Source organism: Monodelphis domestica, chromosome X, assembly GCF_027887165.1.
Source record: "Monodelphis domestica isolate mMonDom1 chromosome X, mMonDom1.pri, whole genome shotgun sequence".
In the NCBI taxonomy this organism is placed as follows: Eukaryota; Metazoa; Chordata; class Mammalia; order Didelphimorphia; family Didelphidae; genus Monodelphis; species Monodelphis domestica.
The window spans coordinates 74371706-74392228 of NC_077235.1; the positions used below are offsets into that span (position 1 = coordinate 74371706).

The following is a 20523-nucleotide window of genomic DNA, read 5'->3' on the forward strand; positions in this document are numbered from 1 at the left end:
GAATGAATATGGATGAAAAAATTCTTTAGGAAATGATTGTATTTATGGGTACAGGAGGTTGTGTGGGAAAGTCTTTCTCCTAGTCTCTGAGCCTCTGGCCCACTTCCATCCCATCCCTTGGGCATCACTGGTTATCAACAAGAAGAGATCAGACCGGGTTGAGGGGGGGTACACTGTGCCCACTCCTTTTTGTGTGTGCATTGCCTTAGATATCTATAAACAGAATTGCTTGCTGGAATCAATTTTGGTGGTGATGAAGTATTTATTGCCCTCCAGGGAAAGGTGTTCCCTATACGTTGAGCCCCAATGCTATATTGAATTGGGCTCCTGCTTCTTAATTCTTGCTCTTCTTCTGTCTTTGTGGAAGCAGAGACAAGTTGAGTGAGAGATATCCATGATCTTTGCATGTTGGGGGAGAAGCGCTCTCCCTCTGGCTGGTAGAACATCACAGACTAGTCTAAGGTGGGACAGGAAAGGGCACAATGAGCTGTGGTCAAGAGCTTGTTATTGAGAAGGCTTCCTCCTATCCCACCCTGCATCCCCCCCCACCATTCTGCCACCCAACCAGGATCTTTTGTACAGCTGACAATCTCCCACCTCCATTTTTTGTCCATCATCTCCAGCTTGCTTCCCACCAATGAAGTCCTGTCAATCTGCCCCCACCCTCCACCCACTCCAAGGCTCTCTGATCCTTTGGCCAACTCTTGACCACCTCTGCCCCATTTGGACTCTCAAAGGCCCTCCTTCACACACATAGCAGTCCCCCTCCCAGAGAGAGAATTGTCTGAGGGCAGGAGAAAAGGACTTTGCCCAGCCTGCTACCTACAAGGTTCAGGAAACGTTGAAGGAGAGCCCAAATGGAGTCAGTTCTGAGTCATCCCAATTTCACAAGTGGAGAAGCCAAGGGATTGTGCTCAGGCTCATCTTGGGGGCTGTCCATCCCCTTTTGACCCAAAGGCCAGGGGAGTGATTGGTCCCTCCCTTAGGCCAGGTTGAAGTCTGAAGCCTGCCAGCATCCCTAGCTCTGAGGGAAATTTCTTCAGCAGCTGTGCTGGAGTAGCTTGCAGGGAATTTGGGCCACTTTAGCTTGGCTCCCAGTGGAAGCAGAGCCCAGGAGATGAAAGGCAGCTACCCTGGCAGGCTCCCAGGCCGTCTTTGGCCCTTTGCTGTCTGTGTGAGCCCTGGCCAAGCCCCTGCCATACTTCTTGACTTCACAGTGTCCCTGAGCCCCCCCCCCCAACCCCCCGCCAGAGCCACACGTGCCCCCCTCCCGCGGGGCTGTGACAGGTCTGGAGGAACCAGTCCTGGACCTTTTCCCTGCCCTGGGAGCTGTCCCAGGTCCTCAGCTTGTGCTCTCTGCCCACAGGTCTCCCAGCTCAGGTAGCTGAGGCTGGGCTGGGCTTAGGGCAGTTCCCCACATCTGTCTCCTGTGCAGTAGCCATTCTCAGCCAGAGGGGGAGCCGTAGCCTAGCGGAGCAGAGCCCTGGCTAGGCGCCCCTCCCCCGCTTGGAGCTGATGGCCAGTGACATCAGCGCCTGGACATTCTGCAGGGCTCCTGCGTCAACTCCCTCCCCCCTCCATCGGCCCCCAACGGGCATCACCCGCCCACCCGCGTGGCCTCAGCTCCTCTCGCGCCACCCCCCACCCATGTCCGGCTCCGCTTGCGCTTCCAGGCGGCTCCCCACGCACCCACTGCGGCTCATCTCCTCGCTCCCACCTTTGCTGCTGCAAGTGGCCTGGTGCGGGGCTGTTACACACTGTGGCCATCCCGGGAGCCCGGCATGGACGGAGGGAGGCACAGGCACCGTTATTGCTGCCCGGGGCCCCTCTGCTGTGTGTCCACACGTCCCTGCGTCACCCCTTCAAAAGCCCACCCCATTGGGCCCGCTGGGTTCTGGTGCACGAGGCCTCCAACATGGCCGCTGCCCAATCTAGGGGCTTCTGGGGGGGCTGTAAGGGGGCCCGATAAGGAATCAGCAATCCCTAGAGAGCACGCGGGAGTGCTCAGATCTCAATAGCATGGGAATGCCGCAGAGAATTCAGAATACCATTCTTCAGGAGACCCTCCTCTCATATTCCAGTCTAGGGCTGGGCAGGGCCAATGGGGGAGCACTCATTCAGGCTCAATAAGCAAAGAAGGGAAGCTCACCGAGGAGGAGAGATGTCTGACTCTTCCACCATCGCATTCCATAGGAATGAATATTGCCAGCCTGTGTTGCCTTGGGTTGCCATGACTCTTCTGCCTCAGTCAGGCATGTGTATCTGAAAGTGCCTCTGTGGGCCGCCTTTGGGCTTCTGCCACCGTAACTGCCAATGGATGGGGATGACAATATTTTATGGAGTGATTTGGGGGAACAAGAATTTGCATGTGAGCATGGCAGTGTCTTCTCTGGGTGTGTGGCTGGCTGAGGGGCTGGGTGGGGTTTATGTGGGAGTATCCCATGCTGCACTGCAACATTTGTTGGATCCATGGTAGCAGGTTGGAAGATGTCAGGTTGGAGTGGAGACACCTTCTGCTTTGTGCTTTCTTTTAGATTTCTGTTAACTAGAGTATTTGTAGGAATAAGGGTGGGCCTATTAAGAAGGGCCTTTAGCCTTCCTGGGAGGATGCTCTCTCATATCCCTGGCCCCATGTTTACAAATAACTGCACTGGACTCTTGCTTCAGGCCTCATCTTTGTCTTCAGGCTGCTGGCAACAGAGAGACAATGTTAAAGAGAGACTGGCCATGAGGATGACCTCTGCAGGTTGTAGTAGAAGCCTTCTCCCCTGCTTGGAAGAACTTCCCAGATTAGCCTGGGTGGGAAATGTAGGGGCTAATGAGGTCTAGAGCAGGGATTGTGATTCAGCAGGCTTCCATCCCCACCCTGAGTTCCCCTGGAACCCTTCTGCAGCCCAAGCAGGTTCCTTTAAGCAGCTTGCAATTCCCACCTTTGTTCAGTCCGTGATCTCCACTTTCCCTGTGATTATTGAAAGCCCAGAAGGCACTCAGCCCGTGTCTACCAAGTCTATGTACGTCCCTGTCCCTCCATGGTACCCCTCCTTGCCCATCTACCCCATTTTCTTAATGCACAAGATAAGTCCTTCAGCAGCTCATACTCTAGGAGAGGAATTCTCTGAGATTAGAGAGATGGATCTTCTCTAGGATTCTACCTCTACATCCCAGGAAAATGATCAAGGAGGTACCAGAAAGTTCGAGGGAAATGAGAAAATCCCTGATTTCCCAAATGAATGAAATTCAGGAAAGGTCACATCTACCCCAGTCTGATCCAAAATCCCTTATCATTTGATCTCCTTTTTCTATCTGAAGATTCCCAGAAGTCCTGGCTCAATGTCGAATTTCTCTACCTGTTTCTGAGGCAACCTGAGTACATGAAGCTTGGCTCATGACCTCATGGACTTAGAACTGGATTTACCCCTTCCTGGTTATACTGTAACCTGGAACAAAACCCTGTCCTCCTCTTGGATTCACTTAGTCCTTTCATTCAAATGAAGATGTTGGACATGATTTTCTCTGAGATTTCTTGCAGCCTCCAGGCCCCCCAAACCTGTAAAAGTCCCTTCAGAGTCCTCTCCAATGTCACTTCCCAGTCCCTTTCAACCAGGCAATCAGCCTTTACCCTCTATGACAACACTATTAATAATGCCTTTTGGTGTGAAATCTCTCATCCAGCTAATTCAGCCCATGTTCTATGGCAGAGGCCTCCCATAGCTCATGGGTCTCCCTGGATTTTCCTCCTGAGCCACAGATGCCCCCTCCCATGCTACAGAGACTGGCTTACTTCAGAATGGAAAGCAACTGTTCTAGGGGGACCAGCACGGATAATTTCTTTCCCTCGGACCTGGATTCAGCAGTCTGTCGCTTGTGTTTCCTGATGACTTTTCTGACAAGTGATCCTCAGGGTGCCCTTTGGGTAAATTTCTGGACCTCTTCCCCTCTTCAACATCTATTAGAAGTCCTCTGGGGACAAGCAGACAAGAGGAAAAGAGTTCAGTCGACCCAGACCCTCCCCTTTGTATCCTCTCCTAGCAGATACCTGGTGTGCAGTTATGTCAGTGCCCTCCTTGGTCAGGCACTGGTTCTCCTTCGAACAACCTTACTCCAATTTGCATGGTCTCTCAAATGGGTTTCCCACTAACTAAGAGGAGTCATTACTCCTCTTACTCCAAATCTCTCAGGCTCCTTTTTCTGTCCCTGCCTTTTTCCCCCTCCCTCATCATCAATGCTACAAAGGGGCAATTAGAGGTTTGGATTTTTCAAGAGGTTGAGGGGAGATGGAGATTCCTTATTTCTGCTCTTTCCTGGGAGCCTGGCAAAGAGGGAGACTTTGGTGGATAGCCAGAGCCCATGGGCTGTGTCTATCCCTATACCTAGGCTGCCTCTTATAATAAAGCTCCCTCCAGTCAGTATATTATGATGTATTGCAGTCTTTGTGTCATCAGACTATTCCCATCAGGGGAATCTCTTCATCTCCATCTTCCCATTCCTACTCTGAAGGCTTCCATGTTAGGCCCTATAATCATATATACAGAAAGATCAGGCCCATTTCATTGATATATTTATTCTCTGCATTACTATGACTGGAGTCTCTAACATTTTAAAAAGGAAGTTTTGTGTGTATGAAAATGCAGAGAATGTATGGCATCTCCTGTGTTGTGATGACAGAGAATATATTCAGAATTCCAAGTCCTCTGGCAACCCTGCCCTTATTCCTCTCCAGCATTACTTATACTGATTCTATCAGTTCATTTTCATGATTTACACAATCCTGGGTCATCAGAAACCTCAGAATTATCTCTTCTCCTCCTCCTCTGCCATGTCTAGGCACTCACAGATTCTCTCTATTCCTATATATCTACATATATTCTCTTTTCATTGATAGATAAAGATTTGTCCTCCTCTGATTTATATATGGGCTCTCTTCTCTCCTCTCTGTATACCTGAAAGGATTCTTCTTCTACTCTCTGTGGGATGGGCTTTGGAAGACTCCCTTTGGAGTCTACAGACAGTGTCTCATTCCTCACATATAGGAGTAAAGAGGGAATATGTGGACCACAGAAGAGGCATCTAGATGGAATCAGCTTTCACCAGTGCTGGATTCATATATAGAAAGTAGCAACCCGAGGACTCATGTATGTAAAGAAGCACTACACTTGAATAATCATATGGTACACCCCAAGGGAGAATACAGTGAATCTCTGCACCCCAAATACAAGAGTTTTCTTACCAATTGGCTCCATAGATCACACAGGGATTCACTAATGCCTAGGAAGGACTGAATAGTGGTGAATTCTGGACACCCAAGGGGGTATACTTGAGAATTCCTAAAATGAATCAATGAAGAGAACACAGCAATACCTGAATATATGGGGGAAGAGAGAATGGCTCAGTGCTCCTCCATGTCTAAATCATCTGAAAAGTCATGGATCCTGCTGAGGGGATGATAGATCCAAGCCTTCCACTGACCTATTCATTAGGATTTTACATATTAATCAAAATTCTCAAGTGTTTTCCCCTTTGGATTCCTCAGTTCTCCTCCTAACCAAGGCAGGTATTTCTCAATGCCTTTTTGGCACTCCATTTTAGTCTTCATGGTTCCTGAAGTATATCAATGAAAATTCTTTTTTAAATGATTGCGTTTAGGGGTACAGCAGTGTGTAGGTAACTGGTGTCCAACCCTGTGTGTCAGTCTAAATATTTGTGTGTGTGTGTGTGTGTGTGTGTGTGTGTGTGTTTGTGTCTCCTGCCTTTTCTCCCATCCCTTGTTGGATGGATCCTTGGTCAGAAAGTAATAGGGATTTATGTTGATCCATCACTCATTTTTTAGGGTTTTCCCTGAAGATTTGTGTTCACTACAGTAATTGCTGGAGTGAGTTTTGGGCTTGTTGATAAAATGCTCATAGTACACCTGGGGAAGTTGCCTTCATATATTTCTGGTCCCATTTGTTCTTAAAAATTGGATTGACCTACTGCTTCTGACCTCAGCTTTCCCTCTTCAAACTTTTTGGAATGAGGGAGGCAATGTTAGTGAGAGATGTCCTTGAGCTGATCTCTTCAAGATGGGACAAATTCCCTCTTCCTGTTTGAGACAGCCCCACAGACTGGCTCAACAAAGCCATGGAAGTGGCACATTTGCCCTGTTCTAGAGGTTGTTAATTCAGGGCTTCCTTCCCCACCCTGATTTCCCCAAGGATACTTCTATAGCCCAAGGAGGTTCCTTTAAACAACTCACAATTCTCACCTTCATTCAGTTCATTCAGTTCATGTTCTTCACTATACATGTGATTATTGAAAGCCAAAATGGTACTGAACCCAAGTCTATGAAGTCTTTCTTGTTCCCCATTCCCTCTATGATATCCATCTTTGCCCATCTCTATGCCATTCCTAATGTCCAAGTACTCCTTCAACAAGTTGAGACTGCAGCGGAGGAATTCTCTGAGATCAGCAAGAGGAACCTTGCCTAATATTTATCTCTAAATCCCAGGGAAATGTTCAAGGATCTTCCAGAAAGTATGAGTGGAATGTGCTAGTTTCAGTTCTACTAAATGAAAGAAATTCAGGGAAGGTCACTTCTCCAGAGACTGATCCAAACCCCTTACTTGATCTGTTTTCCTCCATGACTGAAGACTCACAGAAGTCCTGGCTCTATAGGGAATTTGTTCATGAGGCAACCTGAGTGCATAAAACTTGGCTCCCAGAAGAGGTACCTGCCAAGATGTAAGCCAGCTAGCTTGGCAGACAAGAGGATCCTAGATGCAGAACCTGCTTTTCTCCCTTACGTTCATGGCTGTGTAAAATTGATCAAACTCCTCCCTTCTTATTCACTTCATTTAGCCCCTTCTGTCAAATGAGGACACAGAACAGGGTGACCTCTGAGATATAAGCTCCTTTAGACTCAAATCTACAAGCCCCTTTAGACTCCTCTCTGTCATTGCTTTTCCAGCTCCCTTCACCCAGTCAAACAGCCTCCTCCTTTTATGACAGAAACACTGGCACTCTAATGCTTTTTAAATGTCCAGCCATAGCTGGTTTTGATTAAAGCCTCCCATAGCCCATGCCTGTCCCTGAACCTTCCTCATGAGGCACAGGTTTCCCCCCATCCTATAGGGACTGCCTCACCTCAGAATGGAAAGCTGTTGTTCTGGAGGGATGAGCAGGGATCTTTTCTTTCTTTTGGAACTGGATTCAGCAGTCTGTGGCTTGTGTTTCGTGACCACTTTTCTGCCAACTGATCCTCAGAATGGCCTTTGGGTAAATTTCTGGACCTCTCTCCCCTCTTACACATTCATTAGCAGCTCTATGGTGATAAGCACACAAGGGAAGATGAGTTCTGCCTAGCCAGACCCTCCCCTTGTTAAACTCTCCAAGCAGAGACGTGGTAAGCAGTGATGTCAGTGCTCACCTTGGTGAGGTCCTTCTCCCAACAACCCTATCCTCCCAATCTCCATGGTCTACCTATGGACATCCCACTAACCTCTGTGCCAGCAGTCAGTTCCCCTCTCACTCCAATGCTCTCAGGCTCCATTTTCAATCCATCATTCCCCCTCTCTGCCTCCTTTTCCCCTCCCTCACATTCAATGCTACAAGGGGCCCCAAGGGGTTGGGTTTGTTTAGGAGGGTGAGGGGAGATGGAGGTTCCTTACTTCTGCTCTCTCCAGGGAGTCTTTCATGGAGGGAGATGACTACAGTGGCTTAGAAGGAAGGTCACAGCCCCAGGGCTGTCTCTATCCTTACACCTCTGCTGCCTCTTATAACTCTGCCCCCCATCAGCATTTTATGATTCAATCGGGTCTTTGTGTCATCAGACTATTCTCTGTAGTGGGATCTCTTCATCTCCCCCTTCCCTTCCTGCTTGGGGACCTCAATGTGTGAGTGTATAACCCTATATACAGAAAGACCAGGCCTATTTCATTGATATATCTACTCTCCACATTCCTATGAGTCTGGAGTCTCTCACATATTCTATAAAGGATCATTTATGTGTATAAAAATGTAGAGAATATATGAAACCTCCTGGTTATGAGGAAAGAGAATATATTCACATTTCTAAGTCCTCAGGCTGCCCCCTCATTATTCCTCTCCAGAATTACTTATTTCGGTTCTATCAGTTCATTTCCAGGTCTTACACATCCTGTGTCCTCACAGCCCTCAGCAATCATCCCTTCTCTCTCCTCTCTGTATACCTGAAAGGAATCAGCTTCCAGAACTCTCCCTGGGATGGGCTTTGGAAGACTCCTATTGGTGTCCACAGACGGTGTCTTATTCCTCATATATGACAGTAAAGAGGGAATGTACAGATCACAGGAAGAGGAATCTGGATGGAATCAGCTCTCACCAATGCAGGACTCATATAGAGATAGAAGCTACCTAAGGACTGATGTATATAAACAAGGAGAAGCATACTTGAATAATCATATGTCACGTCCCAGGGGAGAATACAGTGAATCTCTGCATCCCAAATACAAGAGTTTTCATAGTAATTGGCTCCATAGATCACACATGGAGTCTTTCATGCTTAGAAAGTACTGGTCAGTGCAGAATTCTGGACACCAAAAGGGTATAGATGAGAATTCCTAATATAAATTCATAATGGGAACACCAAAATACCTGAATATATGGGGGAAGAGAGAATGGCTGAGTGCTCGTCCACGTCTAAATAACCAAATAAATAGGGATCCTTCTCAGGGGATGATATATCTTAGCCTTCTACTGATCTTTTCCTTGGTATATTTCCAAAGGAATCAACCAGTACAACTCCTTTGCCTTTGGCCTCTTAATCTCTCTTTGTAATTCAGGCAGATTTTTCTCAAGGCCTTTTTGTCACTCTCGTTTAGTCTTCTCTCCAAGATTCCTGAAGAATATCAATGAAAAAAAATTTTAATGATTGAATTTAGGGGTACAGGAGTGTGTGTGAATCTGCTGTGAAATCATGCATCTATCTCTGTGTAGGTGTGAATATTTGTATGAGTGTGTCCTTCCTTCTTTCCATCCCCTTGGTCAGACAGTAGAGGATCCTTGGTCAGACAGTAGAGGGATTTATGTAGACCCAACACCCACATTTTGGGTTTTGTTTTCCCGTAAGTATTTTATTTACTACAGTAATTGCTGGAGTTTGGGGCTTGTTGATAAAATACTTAAAATTAAAGCTCCCCTTGGGAAGTTGCCTTTATATATTTCTGCTCCCATTTGTCCTTACAAATTGGCCTGAGTACTGCTTTTGCCCTCATCTTTTCCTCTTCAATCTTTTTGGAATCATGGAAACAATGTTAGTGAGAGATGCCCTTGAGCTGATCTCTTCAAGATGGGGCAAATCCCCTCTTCCTGGTCAGGATAGCCCCACAGACCGGCTCAATGAGGCCATGGAAATGGCACATTTGTCCTCATCTAGGGGTTGTTGATTCAGACTTGCTTCCCCACCCTGCTTTCCCCAAGGATCCTTCTATAGCAAAATGAGGTTCCTTTAAACAACTCACAATTCCCACCTTCATTTAGTTCATGTTCTTCACTATCCATGTGATTATTGAAAGCCCAAATGGCACTGAACCCATGTCTACCAAGCTTTTCTTAACTCCCATTCCCTCCATGATACCTGTTCTTTGCCCTTCTCTATCCCATTCCTAATGTCCAAGTACTCCTTCAACAATTTGAGACTCCAGAGGAAGAGACCTCTGATATCAGCAAGATGGACCTTGCCTAAGCTTTAACCTCTAAATCCCAGGGAAATGTTCAAGGAGCTTCCAGAAAGAAGGAGTGGGATGTGCAAATCCCTGGTTTCCAAAATGAAAGGAATTCAGGGAAGGTCACTTCTGCAGAGGCTGATCCAAACCCCTTACTTGATCTCTTCTCCTCCATGACTGAAGACTTAGAGAAGTCTTGGCTTTTGGGGGAATTTCTCACATCATGCTGAGGCAACCTGAGTGCAGGATGCTTGGCTCTCAGAGGAGGTAGCTGCCAAGATGTAAGCCAGCTAAGCTTGGCAAACAAGAGGATCCTTAACTCGGGACCTGCTTTTGCCCCTTCCCTTCCTGGCTTTGTAAAATAGATCAAACTCCTCCCCTCTTCTTCACTTCACTTAGCCCTTTCTGTCATGTGAGGAGGTTGGACAAGATGAACTCTGAGATCTCTTCCAGGCTCCATTTGAGTCAAACCTACAAACCCGTTCCGACTCCTCTCTTACATTCCTCTGATGCTCCCTTCACCCAAACAACCTCCTCCCGCTATGACAAAAACACTGCCAGTCTAATGCTTTTTCATGGGCCAGCCCCCTTCCAGCTAGTTCATCCCACGTTCTATGCCTAAAACTTCCCAGGATCTCCCTAGATATTTGTCCTGAGCCACAGGTGTCCCCTGTCCTGCAGGGTCTGTCTCACCTCAGAATGGAAAGCTGTTGTTCCGGAGGGATGAACAGGGATCCTTTCTTTCTTTTGGGACAGGATGCAGCAGTCTGTGGCTTGTGTGTTGTGACCACTTTTCTGCCAACCGATCCTCAGAATGGCCTTTGGGCAAATTTCTGGACCCCTCTCCCCTCTCAGACATCCATTAGCAGCCCTAGGGGCACAAGCAGACAGGAGAAGATGAGTTCTGGCTTGCCAGACCCTCCCCTTTGTTAATCCCTCCAATCAGAGATGTGGTGGGCAGTGATGTCTGTGCCCACCTTAGTGAGGCAGAAGCCCTTCTCCCAACAACCCTACCCCAATCTCCATGGTCTAGCAATGGGAATCCCAGTAAGTTCTCTGACAGAAGTCAGTGCCCCTCTCACTCCAATACTCTCAGGCTCCATTTTCATTCCATCATCCCCCCTTCCTGCCTCCTCCTTTTCCCCTCCCTCACCATCAGTGCCACAAGGGGCCCCAAAGGGACTGGTCTAGTTCAGGCGGGTGAGAGGAGATAGAAATTCCTTACTTCAGTTCTCTCCAGGGAGTCTGTCAAGGAGGGAGATGACTACAGTGACTGTGATGGATGGCCAGAGCCCCAGGGCTGTCTCTATCCCTACACCTCTGCTGCCTCTTATGACCCTGCCCCCTCCAGTCAGCATATTATGATGTAATGGGGTCTTTGTGTCATCAGACTATTCTCATCAGGGGGATCTATTCATCTTCCCCTTCCCTGCCTGCTTGGGAGACCTCAGTGTGTGAGTGTATAACCCTATATACAGAAAGACCATGCCCATTTCATTGATATATCTACTCTCCACATTCCTATGACTCTGGAGTCTCTCACACAGTGTATAAAAGAACATTTGTGTGTATCGAAATGCAGAGAATGTATGACATTACCTGTGTTATGAGGACAGAGAATATATTCAGCTTTCTAAGACTTCAGGCTATCCCCTCCTTTTTCCTCTACAGCATTAATTATACTGGTTCTCTCTATTCATTTCCAGGACTTACACAACCTCTGTCCTCAGAATCCTCAGCAATCACCCTTTTCCTCCTCCTCCATGTCTCGGTACTCATAAATTCTCTCTCTCTTCCCATATATCTACATATATTCTCTCTTGATAGATAGATGGATAGACAGACAGACAGACAGATAGATGGATGGATAGACAGATGGACAGATAGAAAGATAGAGAGATAGGCTAGTATAGCTTTATTTTATTTTATCTGATTTATATATGGGCTCTCCTCTCTCCTGTCTCCTCTCTGTATATATGAAAGTATTTTGCTTTTACTCTCCTGCCTGGGATGGACTTTGGAAGACCCCTATTGTTGTCCACAGACAGTGTCTTATTCCTCATATATAGAGTAAGGAGGGAATATGTGGACCACAGGAAGAGGAATCTGGATGGAATCAGCTCTCACCAAAGCAGGATTCATATAGAGATAGAAGCTCCCCAAGGACTGATGTATGTGAACAAGGAGAAGCACACTGGAATAATCATGTGACTCTTCCATACAGTGAATCACTGCACCCCAAATATAAGAGATTTCAACGCAATTGGCTCCATATTTCACACAGGAAGTTACATTAATGCCTAGAAAGGACTGGTCAGTGCTGAATTCTGCACAACAAAGAGGTATAGAGAAGAATGACTAATATTAATCCATAAAGACAACACAGCAATGCTAGAATATATGGGGCAAGAGAGAAAGAATGAGTGCTCCTCCATGTCTAAATAACCAGATAAACAGGGATCCTGCTCAGGGGATGATGTATCTTAGCCTTCTACTGACCTCCTCTTTGGAATTTTCCCAAAGGAATCAACATGCTGAACTCCTTTGCCTTGGGCCTCTTAATCTCTCCTCCTAATTCAGGAAGAAGGAATTCAGGCCCTTTTGACACTCCCCTTTAGTCTTCTCTCCAAGATTCCTGAAGGATATCAATGAAAATTTTATTTAAATGATTGAATCTAGGACTATAGGAGTGTGTGGGAACGTGATGTAAAAGCCTGTATGTACCTATCTCTCTGTCAGTGTGAATATTTGTGTGTATGTCTTCTGCCTTCTCTCCCATCCCTTTTTGGAGGGATCCTTAGGCAGACAGTAGAGGGATATATATAGACCCCACAACTATTTTGGGTTGGGTTTTCCTTTAAAAATTTTATTTAATTTTGGGAGTTTGGAGTTTTTTGATGAAATACTTAAAATTAAAAAGCTCTCCTGGGCACATATTCCTGGTCCCATTTGCCCTTACAGATTGGACTGGGTACTGCTTCTGCCCTCATCTTTCCCTCTTCAACCTTTTTGGAATCAGGGAGACAATGTTAGTGAGAAATGTGCTTGAGCTGATCTCTTCCAGATGGAGCAAATCCCCTCTTTCTGTTTGAGATAGTCCATAAGACCAGCTCAATGAGGCCTTAGAAGTGGCCCCATTTGCCCTGAACTAGGGGCTGTTCATTCAGACTTCCTTCCCCACCCTGTTTTCCCCAAGGATCCTTCTATAGCACAAGGAGGTCCGTCCCTTTAAACAACTCACAATTCCCACCTTCATTGAGTTCATGTTCTTTGCTATCCATGTGATTATTGAAAGCCCAAATGGCACTCAACCCATGTCTACACCAAGCCTTTCTTAACTCCCATTTGCTCCATGGTACCCATTCTTACCCATCTCTATGTTATTGCTATTGTCCAAGTACTCCTTCAACAAGCTGAGACTCCAGGGGAGGAATTCTCTGAGATCAGCAAGATGGACCTTGCCTAAGCTTTAACCTCTAAATCCCAGGGAAATGTTCAAGGAGGTTCCAGAAAATAGGAGTGGGGTGTGCAAATCCCTGTTTTCCTAACTGAAAGAAATTCAGGGAAGGTCACTTCTCCAGAGGCTGATCCAACCCCTTTTCTTCTCCTCATTGACTGAAGACTCACAGAAGTCCTTGCTCTATGGGGAATTTCTCTACCTCATTCTGAGGCAACCTGAGTGCAAGACGCTTGGCTCTCAGAAGAGGTAGCTGCCAAAATGTAAGTCAGCTAGCTTGGCAGACAAAAGGATCCTGGACTCAGGACCTGCTTTTGCCCCTTCCCTTCCTGGCTGTGTAACCTAGACCAAACTCCTCCCCCCTCTTGTTCACTTCACTTAGCCCTTCCTGTCAAAAGATTAGGTTGGAGAAGATGACCTCTGAGATCTCTTCCATTCTCCATTATACAAGTCCTTTCAGACTCCTCTCCTACATCCCCCTGCAACTCACTTCACCAAGTCAAATAGCCTCCTACCTCAGTGACAAAAGCACTACCACTCTAATGCTTTTTGATGGTCCAGCTGCCATCCAGCTGGTTCTGACTAAAGCCTCCCATAGGCCAAGGGTCTCCCTGGACCTTCCTCCAGAGCCACAGGTGTCCCCCATCCTACAGGGTCTGTCTCACCTCAGAATGGAAAGCTGTTGTTCCAGAGGGATGGGCAGGGATCTTTTCTTTCTTTTGGGACTGGATCCAGCAGTCTGTGGCTTGTGTGTTGTGACCACTTTTCTGCCAACCGATCCTCAGAATGGCCTTTGGGTAAATTTCTGGACCCCTCTCCCCTCTCAGACATCCATTAGCAGCCCTAAGGTGATAATCAGATGAGAGAAGATGAGTTCTGGCTTGCCAGACCCTCCCCTTGTTAATCCCTCAAAGAAGAGATATGGTGCGCAGTGATGTCAGTGACCATCTTGGTGTGGCAGAGGTCCTCCCACAACCCTACCCCAAACTGTATGGTCTAGCACTGGGTATCCCACTAAGTTCTTTGTCAGCAGTCAGCATCTCTCTTACTGCAACACTCTCAGGCCCCATTTTTACTTCAGTAATCACCATCCCTGCCTCCTTTCCCACTTTTCTTCACCATCAATGCTATAAGGGTCCCCAAGGGGTTGGGCTTGTTCATTAGGGTATGGGGAGATGGACATTCCTTACTTCTGCTCTCTCCAGGGAGTCTGTGAAGAAGGGAGATGACTCCAGTGACTGTGAAGGATGACCAGAGTGCCAGGGCTGTCTCTATCCCTACACCTCTGCTGCCTCTTATGACCCTGCCTCCTCCAGTCAGCATATTATGATGTAATGGGGTCTTTGTGTCATCAGACTATTCTCATCAGACGGATCTATTCATTTCCTCCTTCCCTTCCTGCTTGACAGATCTCAGTATTTGACCATATATAACTCTATATACAGAAAGATCCAGCCCATTTTGTTGATGTATCTATTCTCTACATTTTAAAACCAAGGAGGGGCTAGAAAACTCACAAAATGTAAAATAAATAACTTTGATCACACTAAATTAAAAAGGTTTCGTACAACAAAAAAGAATGCAAACAAAATTTGAAGGGAAGCAACAAATTGGGAAACAATCTTCATAACCAAAACCTCTGACAAAGGTTTAATTACTCAAATTCAAAAAGAGCTAAATCAATTGAACAAAAAAATCAAGCTATTCTACAATTGATAAATGGGCAAGGGACATGATTAGGCAATTTTCAGTTAAAGAAATCAAAACTATTAATAAACACATGAAAAAGTGATCTAAATCCCTCATAATCAGAGAGATACAAATCAAAACAACTCTGAGCATCATCTCACACCTAGTAGATTGGCTAACATGACAGCAAAGGAAAGTAATCAAAGTTGGGACATTAATACACTGCTGGTAGAGTTGTGAATTGATCCAACCATTCTGGAGGGCAATTTGAAATTATGCCCAAAGGGAATGACAACACTATATGCCCTTTGATCCAGCCATACCACTGCTGGGTTTGTACCCCAAAGAGATACTAAGGAAAAAGACTTGTACAAGAATATTGATAGCTGCATTCTTTGTGGTGACAAAAAATTGGAAAATGAGGGGATGTCCTTCAATTGAGGAATGACTGAACAAATTCTGGTATCAGTTGGTGTAGGAATACTATTGTGCTCAAAGGAAAAATGAACTGGAGCTATTCCATGTGAACTGGAATGACCTCCAGCAATTGATGCAGAGTCAGAGGAGCAGAACCAGGAGAGCATTGTATACAGAGACTGATACACAGTAGTACAATCAAATGTAATGGGTTTCTTCATTAGTGGCAATGTTGTGATCCTGAACAACTTGGAGGGATCTGCGAGAAAGATCCCTGTCCACATTCAGAGGAAAAACTGTGGGAATAGAAACACAGAAGAAAAACAACTGCTTGATTACATGGGTCAAGGGGATATGATTGAGGATGCATACTCTAAATGAACATCCTAATGCAAACATCAACAACATGGAAATAGATTTTGATCAAGCAAACATGTAATACCCACTGGAATTGTGAGTCAGCTACTGGAAGAGAGGCGGGAGGGAAGGGAGGGAAAGAATATGCTTCTTGTAACCAAGGAATAATGTTCTAAATTCACTAAATAAATAACTTACAATGAAAAAATAAAGTATACAAAAAAATAATAATTAGTTTGCAAAAAATAAAGGAACATTTATGTGTATAAAAAAGCAGAGAATTTATGAAATCTCCTGGGTATGAGGAAAGAGAATATATTCACATTTCTAAATCCTCAGGCTTCCCCCTGCTTATTCCTCTCCAGAATTACTTATACTGGTTCTATCAATTAATTTCCAGGTCTTACACATCCTAGGTCCTCAAAAACCTCAGCAATCAACCCTTGTCCTCCTCCTCCTCCATCTCTAGGCACTCAGAGATTCTCTCTCTCTTCCTATATATCTACATATATTCTCTCCAGACTGATAGATAGATAAGTAAATAGATAGATAGATAACCAGAAAGATAACCAGGCAGATAGACAGAGCTTTATCTTCCACTCTCTGATTTATATGTGGGGTTCTCTCTCTTCTCTGTATGCCAAAAAGTATTTTGCTCCTTTTCTCCCTGGGATGGGCTTTGGAAGACTCTTATTGGTGTCCACAGACAGTGTCTCATTCCTCTCATGTGGGAGTAAAGAGGGAATATGTGGACCACAGGAAGAGGAATCTGGATGGAATCAGCTCTCACCAATGCAGAACTCACATAGAGATAGAAGCTACCCAAGAACTGATGTATGTGAACAAGGAGAAGCACACTTGAATAATCATATGACACTTCTCAAGGGAGAATACAGTGAATCTCTCCACCCCAAATACAAGAGTTTTTATACCAGTTGGCTCCATAGATCACACAGGGAGTCATTAATGCCTAGAATGGACTGGTCAGTGCTAAATTCTGGACACCAAGGGGGTATAGAGGAGAATTCCTAATATGAATCCATAAAGAGACTTCCAGTATACTGGAATATATGGGGGAAGAGAGAATGGCTGAGTGCTCCTCCATGTCTAAATAACCAGATAAACAGGGATCCTGCACAGGGGATGATGTATCTTAGCCTTCTACTGACCTCTTCTTTGGAATTTTCCCAAAAGAATCAATGTGCTCAACTCCATTCCCTTTTGGCTTCCTCAGTTCTCCTCCTTATTCAGGCAGATGTTTCTCAAGGCCCTTTTGACACTCCCCTTTATTCTTCTCTCCAAGATTCCTGAAGGAAATCAATGAAAATAATTTTAAATGATTGGATTTAGGGGTTCAGGAGTGTGTGAATCAGGTGTGAAAACCTGTATCTATCGCCGTGTTGGTGTGAATATTAGTATGTGTGTCTCTTACCTTCTCTCTCAACCCTTTTTGGATGGATCTTTGGTCAGACAGTAGGGGGATTTATTTAACACCCATTTTTTCTGTTGGGTTTTTCCTTAAGAATTTTATTTACTAACCAGGAAAACATTGTACACAGAGACTGATATACTATGGTACAATCGAACGTAATGGACTTCTCCATTAGGGACAATGCAATGTCCCTGAACAATCTGCAGGGATCTAAAGAACACTATCCACAAGCAGAGGATAAACCGTGGGAGTAAAAACACCGATGAAAAGCAACTGCTTGACTACAGGGATTGAGGGGATATGACTGAGAAGAGACTAAATGAACACTTAATGCCAATACCAACAACATGGAAATGGGTTCGAATCAAGGACACGTGATACCCAGTGGAATCGCGCATCACCTATGGGAGAGGTGGTGGGAGGGGGGGAGGAAAGGAAAATGATCTTTGTTTCCAAAGAATAATTTTTGGAAAGGACCAAATAATGTTTTTAAAAAAGAATTTTATTTACTACATTAATTACTGGAGTGTGGGGCTTGGTGATGAAGTACTTAAAATTAAAGCTCTCCTCGGGAAGTTGCCTTCTCATATTCCTGCTCCCATTTGTCCTTACAAATTGGACTGGGTACTGCTTCTGCCCTCATCTTTCCCTCTTCAAACTTTTTGGAATCAGGGAGACAATGTTAGTGAGGGATGTCCCTGAGCTGAATTCTTCAAAATTGGGCAAATTCCCTCTTCCTGTTTGAGACAGCCCCACAGACCGGCACAATGAAGCCACATTTGCCCTGAACTAGGGGGGCTGTTAACTCAGGCTTCCTTCCCCACCCTGCTTTCCCCAAGTATACTTCTCTAGCCCAAGGAGGTTCCTTTAAACAACTCACAATTCCCACCTTCATTCAGTTCATGTTCTTCACTACACATGTGATTATTGAAAGCCCAAATGTCACTGAACCCAAGTCTATGAAGTCTTTCTTGAACCCTATTCCCTCCAAGATACCCATCATTGACCAAGTCTATCCCATTCCTATTGTCCAAGTACTCCTCCTTCAACAAGCTGAGAGACTGCAGAGGAGGAATTCTCTGAGATCAGCAAGATGGATCTTGTCTATTAGGCATTTACCTCAAAATCCCAAGGAAATGTTCAAGGAGCTTCCAGAAAGAAGGAGTGGGATGTGCAAATCCCTGGTTTCCAAAATGAAAGGAATTCGGGGAAGGTCACTTCTGCAGAGGCTGATCCAAACCCCTTACTTGATCTCTTCTCCTCATTGACTGAAGACTCACAGAAGTCTTGGCTCTATGGGGAATTTCTCCACCTCATTCTTAGGCAATCTGAGTGCATGATGCTTGGCTCTTAGGAGAGGTAAGCCAAGATGTAAGCCAGCTAGATTGGCAAACAAGAGGATCCTAAACTCAGGACATGCTTTTGTCCCTTCTCTTCCTGGCTTTGTAAAGTAAACCAAACTCCTCCCCTCTTCTTCACTTCACTTAGCCCTTTCTGTCAATGAGGAGATTGGACAAGATGAACTCTGAGATCTCTTCCAGGCTCCTTGCCTCACACCTAAAATCCCCTTAAGACTCCTCTCCTACATCCCTTTGCAGCTCACTTCACCCACTCAAACAGCCTTCTCCCTCTATGACAAAAACACAGCCAATCTAATACTTTTTGATAGTCCAGCTCCTATCCAGGCAGTTCTGACTAAAGCCTCCCATAGCCCATGGGTCTCCCTGGACCTTCCTCCTGAGCCACAGGTGTCCCCCATCTGACAGGTTCTGTCTCACCTCAGAATGGAAAGCTTCCTGGCTGTACTGTAACCCTGGCCACACACCTCCCCTTTTGACTAAACTTAGCCCTTTCTATCAAAGGAGGAGATTGGACCACATGACCTCTGAGATCTCTTCCAGCCTCCAGGCCACCCAAACCTCCAAACCCCTTTAGGGTTTTGTCCTACATCCTTCCCCAGCTTCAGTCACCCAGTCATACTGCCTCTTCCCTCTTTGTGAAAACCACGGCCAGTCTAATGCCTTTTGGTGGACCAGCCACCATCCATCTAGTTCAGGCCATGTTCTATGCTTAAAGCCAAGAGTATAGGCCATGGGTCTCTCTGCACCTTCCCTTCCTAAGCCACAGGTGCCCCCCCAAAATGCTACAGGGACTGTCTCACCTCAGAATGGAAAGCTATAGTTCTGGTGGTCCAGCAGGGATCATTTTCTTCTAAGGGAGTAGATTCAGCAGTCTTTGGCTTGTATTTTGTGACCACTTTTCTGTCAACTGGTTCTCAGGATGTTCTTAGGCAAGTCCTGGCTTCTCTGGCCTCTCAGAAAAGCATTCCCAGTCCTAAAGGGACAAGCAGACAAGTGGAGATGAGTACAGGCTAGACAGACTCTGTTTCCCACTGAGACCTGGTGGGCAGGGATGTCACTGTCCACTTTGAACAGGCAGTGATCCTTCTACCAAACACCCTGCCCACAGTAAGTCTCCATTGTTTCTCACTGGGCATCCTGCTCACATCTCTGTCAGGAGTTAGTGCCCCTCTCAACCCCACACTCGGGGCGCACTTCTTCTCTACCTTTTCCCCTCCCCAGTTCCTTTTTTCTCCCCTCCACAAGAGGCTCCTAGGTGCCTAGGCTTTGGCGTTTTGTTCCAGAGTGAGTGGGATGGTGGGGTTCTCTTACTTCTACTCTCCAGGGAGACTGTCAAGAATAGAGATGACCACAGGACCATGATAGAGTGGCAGAGCCCCGGGGCTGTCTGTCTCAATATCTTTTTGCCCCACTTGCCCTTTATAACACCTCCTACTCAGCATATTATGATGTAATGGGGTCTTTGTGTCCTCACACTATTCATGGCAGGGCCTTCTCTGCATTTTCCCCTTTCCTTCGTGCTCAAGAGCCCTCAGTGATTGGCTGTATAATCCTATATACACAAAGAGTGGGCCCGTTTTGTTTATATAGTAACATATTCTCTTTATTCCTGTCTCTAGATTCTGATCCAGAATATACTTATGTCCCAACAAAATATTTCACAGCTCCCATTGATGAGAACCATTAATAAACACACCCGAAGATAATTCCTGCCCTCTTTTCTCTTCATTCCCCTGCAGGAGTTCTCAGATATTCTTTTTATCCTCTCCTTTATTTTATTTACTCTTTCTCTTGACACATCCACCTCATCCATCATTCTCTCTGTTGCTATGGATATAAAAATCCCCACATTCGCCCTCTAGCATCTCGTCTTAAGTATGTGTTTGTCTGAGGATACATCCTTATTCCCTCTCCTTGAACATTTGTGAAGGATTACCTTCTCTCTCTGTCGCTGTCTCTGTCTCTGTCTCTCCATCTGTCTGTATGTCTGTCTCTCAAGCCCCTCTTTCCATACATGATTTTTCCTCTCATTTCCCTAAATGCTTAATATAATCTGCATGTTCCACTGCCTAAGGTAGGATATTTAAAGGTTCCCATGGCTGTCTGCAGAGTGTGTGTCTTTGCAAAAGAATG

At 45.7% G+C, this 20523-nt stretch overlaps 1 long non-coding RNA gene across 15 annotated transcripts; it reads right to left on the minus strand.

Moving 5' to 3' along the window:
* Positions 1–242: 242 nt before the first annotated feature.
* On the minus strand, positions 243–19834 carry LOC103104754 (uncharacterized). Of its 15 annotated transcripts, none has more exons than XR_008914525.1 (12): positions 19702–19834; positions 19191–19363; positions 16767–16904; positions 13800–13977; positions 12177–12312; positions 10371–10548; positions 8608–8851; positions 7120–7297; positions 5228–5324; positions 3782–3960; positions 2150–2690; positions 243–457 (listed from the first exon to the last, which is right to left on the minus strand). It is a non-coding gene; the product is annotated as an uncharacterized LOC103104754 (long non-coding RNA). The 15 variants fall into 15 exon arrangements; XR_008914523.1 differs by lacking the exon at positions 5228–5324 and adding an exon at positions 5359–5466; XR_008914524.1 differs by lacking the exon at positions 5228–5324 and adding an exon at positions 6600–6707.
* Positions 19835–20523: the final 689 nt, after the last annotated feature.